Source organism: Capsicum annuum, chromosome 10 (assembly GCF_002878395.1).
Source record: "Capsicum annuum cultivar UCD-10X-F1 chromosome 10, UCD10Xv1.1, whole genome shotgun sequence".
NCBI classification, from domain to species: Eukaryota; Viridiplantae; Streptophyta; class Magnoliopsida; order Solanales; family Solanaceae; genus Capsicum; species Capsicum annuum.
The window spans coordinates 208,904,319-208,912,293 of record NC_061120.1 but is presented as its reverse complement, the minus strand read 5'-3'; positions in this window follow the sequence as shown (position 1 = coordinate 208,912,293).

Sequence of the window (7,975 nt, the reverse complement as noted above, 5' to 3'; positions counted from 1 at the left end):
AGATTATAAGGTCAAACGGTGGCCGTTAAGGTTATAAGGTTATTAGGTTAAACGGTGGCCGTTAAGGTTATAAGGTTATAAGGATGTTTACTAATATAAGGTTATAAGGTTAAACAGTGGTCGTTAAGGTTATAAGATTAAACGGTGGTCGTTAAGGTTATAAGGTTGTTTAATAATATAAGGTTATAAGGTTAAACGGTGGCCATTAAGTTAATAAGGTTGTTTGCTAATATTAGGTTGTTTACTTAACGGTGGACGTTAAGTTTTACGTATAGATTAGGCTTTAAACGGTGGCCGTATAGATTAGCAGGTTGGTCTCGCAAATTAAACTATAACCTTTGTGCAACAGGAAGAGAATACACATGGTCTCAACAAATCTTCAAATGTAAGATCTAGCACTTTCAACTCCAGAAACAAAATGGAAAACAAAATAGAGCTAACCCGGGGTTTTCTCCTCGTCTAAGAGCACTTTCAACTTCAGAGTCACCAGTGTGATTGCGAAACCAATCCTGAAAATAGTGATAAATGTTATGCCTAAAGAATTAAAGAAATCCAAACAACAAAATTTCTTATAAGACAAAAGAGTTTACCCTCAGGCGACCAACAAAAATCTGAATGGCAGAAGCACCAGCATGAGCAGCAGCAGCAGCTTGACAAAAGCTAAGAAGTCGAGACAAGAGTTTCTAATAGACTTGGATTAGAAAAGAAAATTCCAAGCATTCACCTACATGATATATTGCATGTGGACTTTGAATGGAATTGGAAGTGCCAAGGTTTTCATCGCTTTTACTGTTGTTCTTAGCTTTAGATCTAATGGCACCTGCAAATGTAAAAGTGTTAGTGCCTGTTGACCCCCTTAGAGAAACAAGTTGCTAAGGACATAGGGTGACGTAAGGAACCTCTGGTGCGACTTTTAGGGGATTGAATTTCACTTTCATCAATTGCTGAATCAGTCACCTCACTGGAAGCATGAGAATTTGATTCCGACTCAGCACATGCTGGTTCTGAAGGGAACATTCTATTTCTGCTTCCGTTGATGGATCAGTGACTTCAGAATCTGTTACATGATCAAGAAAATGAAGTTACAGAACATTCAAGAGAACCAAATAATGCATTGTTGCCCGCCCCTTCCCATCATAGATCATCAGAAATGCAGCAGATACAACAATCTGCACCATGTTTGCACATTGACTTTGTAAGTTTTCTCAATCCATTTTGCCTCTAGCCTCTTTATATATTTCCATCTCTCTCGCCAAATGACTTGAGAGCCTTCTTATCAGTATCTACATCTTAAGTGTACCAAATTCTGAAAAACCCCAACATATGGATTTTTAAAAAAAATTGTAGTGAAGGATCAACTATCGATATAAGGTACTACGACATGATGTCTTGTAACAGCTACTACCTCCTCTACATTGTTTTTAAATTCTTTCGCCGGAATTAAGACATAAATGAACCATATAACTCATAGAGACAAGCATGAAGCTCTGATGCCCTCCGTCATAAAAGTTTCAAAATGAGAACCTTGTAAATAAAACATGAAATAGTAATAGCTGAATGAACAGGCAATTGACTTGGAGAAAATTACCTTCTGTAATTTTAGAATCATCAATTTCCTCTTCCTCTTCTTTTTGAGCCACCATGATGCTCTCCATGCTGTCCCTTTCTGTTGATGGCTTTGAGCATTTTTGGCAGTAAGTTCTTTGTAACACCCCGCATTTCGGACGAGAACAAAAATCGTCATTTCCTTCACGTAAAGGTTCCAAAAGCCATAAATCCAATGCAAGTTTGGTGTGTTAATAAATTATGTAGTGTGAAAACCTATTTGACCATGAATTGAGATCATAGAGGTCCCCAAGCTCAAGGACAAGTTGAAAGTTTTCCTATCGTTCGATTTTAGTGAGCGTTGAAACTTAGGTCAACTACAATCAACCATTACTCTTTGTATATATTGAAATAGAGTGCCTACTATATATCAAATGAAAGGTATTCGAATTATCTTTCCAAAGATACCAATTTTGCAAAAATCCGACTCCCGAGGAAGAAGTTATGGCTTTGCAAAGTGGAGTCTGTCGTGCAGCATAAGGTGTTCGACGCACACCCTAACTTATGCCATAAGGTGTGCGACGCACAACTTAATGTGTGCAATAAAGAGCGCGCCGCACAACCTATATTATGCGATAAGGCGTGCGCCGCATATATTATTACTCAAGTGACTTAAACACTCCATTTTTGGGGCAAAATGGTCCTTTTCCCACCCTTATTTAGCCATAAACACAAAATTCAATCTCCAAATACCCCAAAATACACCTTCATTCATCAAAATTACTCAAGAGCTCTCCTTAGGGTTTCAAAAAAAAAAACAAGCAACTCAAGATTCAACCGTGGATTTTTGAAACTAATTGCATATTTGGAATCCCCAGAATGTAGGCTTCAAGAAGCACCTATAGAGCATATAGAGGTACGTGGAGTTATCTCAAAAATATCATGGGCTTAAAAATTCATGTTTTCAAAATTGAGATTTTGAAATTACAAATATGATTATGTTTTAAACGTTTTATGATATTGATTTGGTCTGTAGGCCTATTCTCGAAGTGATTTGCTATATGATATACGTATATGCATGTATTCTGAAAAGATGTTAACTTGAGAGCATGAATTATATGAAAATCCCTCTCTTGATATGATTATGTATTAAATCCTCATATGATGTGAATTGTTTGAAATCATCTTGACAAGCATGACATGAAATATTTTGAAAATGGTTATGATTTTTTAGGGTTGTTATGTTGAAATATGATGAATATAATGGTTGCAAGAAAGAATGATGTGATATTGATGGCTTGAAAGTTGGGTATGACGATACCCTACAGAATAAGATATGTGATTGAATTAAATAGAGTTTGGTGCATTGATTTTACATGAGATAGGTGGATGCCCGAAGAAGGCGTTTGAGTATAAGGGCTCATCGCTGGAAATCGAGTTTGCCGACATGGGGATTTGGTACCAAGCTAAGTGATTTTGTGTACTTGACTTTATGTTATTCCCAAATTGGAACTATGGTTAGGAGCCCAGGCTAAGTGATCTTGGGCACTACTATACTTTATTGGGTCGACACACCCTGTTGTGTGATCTTGTGTGTCTTCCCCTCACTTATACTCTAATCTCGGCGGGAACCGAGATTTGAAAGTTGGTGTAAATGTTATATGTAGGGTATTTCACCTAGCTCAGCTGCATCACATGGTTGTTGAAATCTATTACATTATGCCCATATGTTTTCAAATGATTTGATATGAAACAGCTTTATAATGGCTCTCACCTATATTTGGAAAAAAATATTATATTTTGTTTTTGATTTCCCTACAAACCAGTACTTTTGTATTGACCCCCTTCCCTCCTAGGTTTGGAGGCACAGTTTAGGGGTCCAGATAACCAGTAGATCTTTTTTGATAGATTTGCAGAATCAAGTGGTGAGCCTTCTAGATTTTGGAAGGCCTGATGTCTGTCAGTTCATTTATCATTTAGTAGTTTTGGATCTACTGGGGGCCTATCCCAGTTTTTAGATAGTAATTTGTTTCAGTCATGTATTAGAGATTTCACAGACGGTTGTTCAGATGTCGATAGATGTTGTGGGATATTATTTCCCCTTTGTTGATTTCATTTGATTTATGACCACGTTTTTTGTAATATTGTGTATCTTCGACATATCTTATTATCATATGAATTATGTGCATGATTACCAGATAGATAGGGGTGTTTCGGGCCTTCATTGTTTGGAATGCTTGTCACGGTTAGGGCCCCAGTTCGGGTCGTGACAAACTTGGTATCAAAGCACGGTTCATGATCCCAGGGTGTCTGCGAAATCGCATCGGGTAGAGTCTTGTTTATGGGTATGTAGGGCGCCATACTTATAAGCGGGAGGCTACTAGGCGTTTAGGAATGTCTCTCTTTCTTCATGTTCTAGTTCGTGTAATAGAGTCAGAATGTTCCTCTTTCATACTCTAATTAGTGCTATGGTGTCGCCCATACGAAAGTAAAAAAAAGTCATCCTAAATTCTTTCCTTACTCTAATATCCTCATATATGTCTCATTATTGAGGTGATTCAAGTGCAGAAGTTTAGAATCTAAATGGTATGGTCCTTTCTGATTGAACCATATAAGAGTTAAAATTTGTGCAATGACTTGAGAAGAGTTCGTTAGTGCTTTAATGTGTATTACTTCCGATGTAAACATTGATACTGATGGAATCATTCTTTTCAGTTTGAGGTATTAATTGCATTTAGTCCCCTTCAAATTTATGTCACAAATGTCTTGCTTAAGGGGGATGATGTGTAGTAGAATGTTGGAACTGTATTTCTACCTGAATAGTAGTATGCGTTAAAGTGTTGTTGTCATGACCTATTGGTAGTGAAATTATACCAAGAAGTCGGTGATGTGAAGTCACAAAGTTAGAAGTCAGAGCGAGGGTGACTTTTGTGTAAATGAATATTTTAGTTGAATAACCCATGTTCGAGAATGATTTACCCCCTTAGGGTGATAGACTAATATGGTAACTAGTAGCATGTATGGATGGTATGGTAGTATGTGGAGGAAGTGTTTGACTCTGATTTTATTTATACAGAGTAAGATGTGTATTCTTAGTTCATTGGATATTGCATATTAAATTTCTATCTCATGTAATCTTGTCATCAAGGTGTTGTTCAAAAAAATAAAGTCTAGTGAAGCCGTGTGGGGCTCTTTCGATTCACTAGCATAGTTGACTTGTCATTCATCTCATTTTCTTGTTCAAAATACAAAATCAAAGTCTAGTGAAGCCGTGTGAGGCCTATTTTGATTCATTAGCAACTTGTTGTCCAACTTATTGTTCTTGTGTTGGTTTAATATATATATATAGCTGAATCTATTTGCATGAGATTGAGTTGGTAAAGAGGTGATTTGTCCTTGTGTGTTAGTTTAGTGGAAGGTAGAGAAGGAGTTGTTAGTTAGGGTGATTTGTCAGTTGCTTCAAGTGTGAAAATGGCTATATTAGCCAGTACGTTGTAAGTATAGACTCATGGTTATTTGTGGAATTTGAAGGTAGTCTAAATGTATGTTTGGGTAAGTAAGTATGAGGTGAGAAATCCGTATAAGTAGAAAAGATTGTATGGGGTTATAATATAAGATTAAGGTTGATCATGTCTATTATCTAACTTTACCCCTTGACCTTCTTTTCGTTGGTAATTGTAAACTAGTACTACTTGTGAGAAGGTATGTAGTGATTTTTTAGGCGCTTGTATAGTATGTCCCAAATTTTATGGACTAGCATATTATGTTGCATTTTTCAGTAGTGATAGATGATTGGTACAGGACTATATGCTTGAATTTAATGTAGAATATGTTGGTAAAAATAGTGGCATGAGATTAATGATATATGTTTTGTGGGAAAAAATTAGTAGGCTTGATGTGTTAAAATAGTACGTGCTAATGAGTTATGATAAGGAAGACCGTAAGGTCAAGATCAATTATTTGTTGTTTGGAAGTTCTAGTGTACTAGTGTTTCTTGATGTCTATTTCATGGTATCCAAGTGAGAATCATGCATAAGGTTGGGTTGTAAAATCATGTTTAGCACTAGACATTAAGTTTTGAATAATTGATGTCCATGAAGGTGGATGTGATGATTTCTTGGTTAATGATACTAGTTTTATGGAAGTAATCTAATAGGCTTGAATGGTATATGCACGAGCTTAAGTTTATTTGATTCGTAGTGAAGTATGATGTTGCATATATAATGTAGAAGTATGCCCAAGGTGATCTGAGGTTGCGGTATTTTCTAAGACTATTACACGTTTTGTGTGAAGAGTGGTACCGTTGGGTTGCTAGGTAGAGAAAGACTAGTTAGATGGTATATGGTGTTCTAAATAGCCAAGTTAAGGAGTTTTGATTGACAGTGTTGAGCCTTTTTATATGATCTTGATTCTCATAATAGAGAGATATAAGTTTGGAGTTGCGATATTGGTAGGCTATGTCGGAAGTAGTATGATTCATTGAAGGCTTGGTGATATCCATGTTGAGTGCTAGATTCTAAGTTTGAGTTTTTAAAGGTTGAACTAATAGAAATAAGAGTTAAAGCACTAGAGGGTGTGCACTCCGACTATGAGGATACCTATGAAGACCCAAAGTTAGTAAGTATACAAGTATTATATGATGAGTACTGGGTCTATAGAATGATAAAGTGTATCTCAGAAGGTAGTATTAACAGTGGGTTTTCCACTTTCAGGTGTAGTCATTCGGGTTAAGTGCCATGATATGCGTGTATAGTAGTTTTCCAGACCCCAGAGTGCAGAGAGTGCAGTGAGTGTACTTCAGTTTAGAATGTAGTAAGGGATCTCCCAAACATAATATGATGGCTTGAAGCTAAGGGGGAGATAATAGAGAGAATAACCAAATCAGGCTTTCAGATTCTAGTAGTGATGTCAATATGACATAGAACATCAGAAGGGAAGAGTGAGGCTCAACCCATTCCGGTCTCAGTATTTTTCAGTTATCCTAATACCTACTCATACCTCACGTTTCAGTTCCATGATCATAGTTCATGTTCATGTATATGATAGAAAATCGCGTGCTCTTCCAGATTCCTAAATGAGGAACTTCAGTTCATTCAGCCGTCGGAATCACATTCCATATGTTATGAACTCTAAATTGAGGTCATGCAGCTCATGACTCATGTATTCACGCTTTATAGTGTGCTCAGTTCCCATAATTCATGCTATACTCTTTATGATTGGTGGAATATTGTTCATAGCCATGTATGCCCCAATTCAGATTTTTTTTTTCTTGATAAATCCCGGATGTTGATTTGCTATTCCCCAGGCCTCCGTTAAGTGTCAAGTTTCATATAACATCCTTCCATGCTTCAAGATCTTATGTTCTAATCTTTAGTGACTCCTCTTCATGTGATGGTAGTGGTGATGAGTAAATGTTTCTAGTTGGTGGAAGATCATAGTATGCTTATTTTAGATAAGGCCATAAGTGCGAAGTAAGGTTGGGGCCAAGTCTTTGATGCATGTGATGGTTAGCTAAAAGGGGTGTGTGTGCATGTTCTTGGGGTAGCGTGTGGGAGCTATATCGATAGATGGTTAGTAGAATATGTGAAGTGTCTTTATGAGTGTTTACTTTGAAGTTGCTTGAATGACATGTTGGAATTTTTGTTAAGGAACGCTATATGCGCTAGCGACTTCGTAGTAATAGTTCAGAGTTATCCATTGAAGTGGTAAGGCATGATAGGCTTAGGAACATCCAGTGAGCAAAGTTCCTACGTCAGCTGACTCACACACTTGGAAAAGCCTGATGAAGATCAAAGCGCAAGCTGAACCGCACATTATATGGAAAGTTCAAGCAGGAAATTCCAGCTTTTGGTGGGACAATTGGACAGGTTTAGGTGCCTTGGCCAAGCTGTGCCAGGACCCAGGTAAGTCTCCTAAAATTCTTATCAACTCTTTTTATTGAGAATGGTACCCGGAGCTTTGAAAAGTTAAGTACGGTTATTCCTAATTACATTGTGAACCTGATTTCTAATGTTGTAATTGGTAATAACAACGAACTTGACTACCCCATATGGAATCCCTCTGAGAATGGTATATTCACTAATAATTCAGCCTGGCAGATTGTTAGGAATAAAAGACCCAAAAATGATTTCCTGACTAATCTTTGGCATAATAGAGTTCCTTTTAAAATCTCTTTTCTGGCGTGGAGGATGATTAAAAGGAGATTACCTTTTAATGACGTCATCATTAAATTCAATATTAACTCACAAAGTGATTGTTTTTGTTGTAGGATTGTACAAAATGATACTATGCATCATGGTTTTGGTCAAGGTGACGCAGCAAAGCACATATAGAATAGCATGGGAAATCCCCTTGGAATTCAACATGTAAATCAACCAATTGTTGACATCTTTAACACTTGGTGGAGTGTAAGACCAGAGAATGATATCCG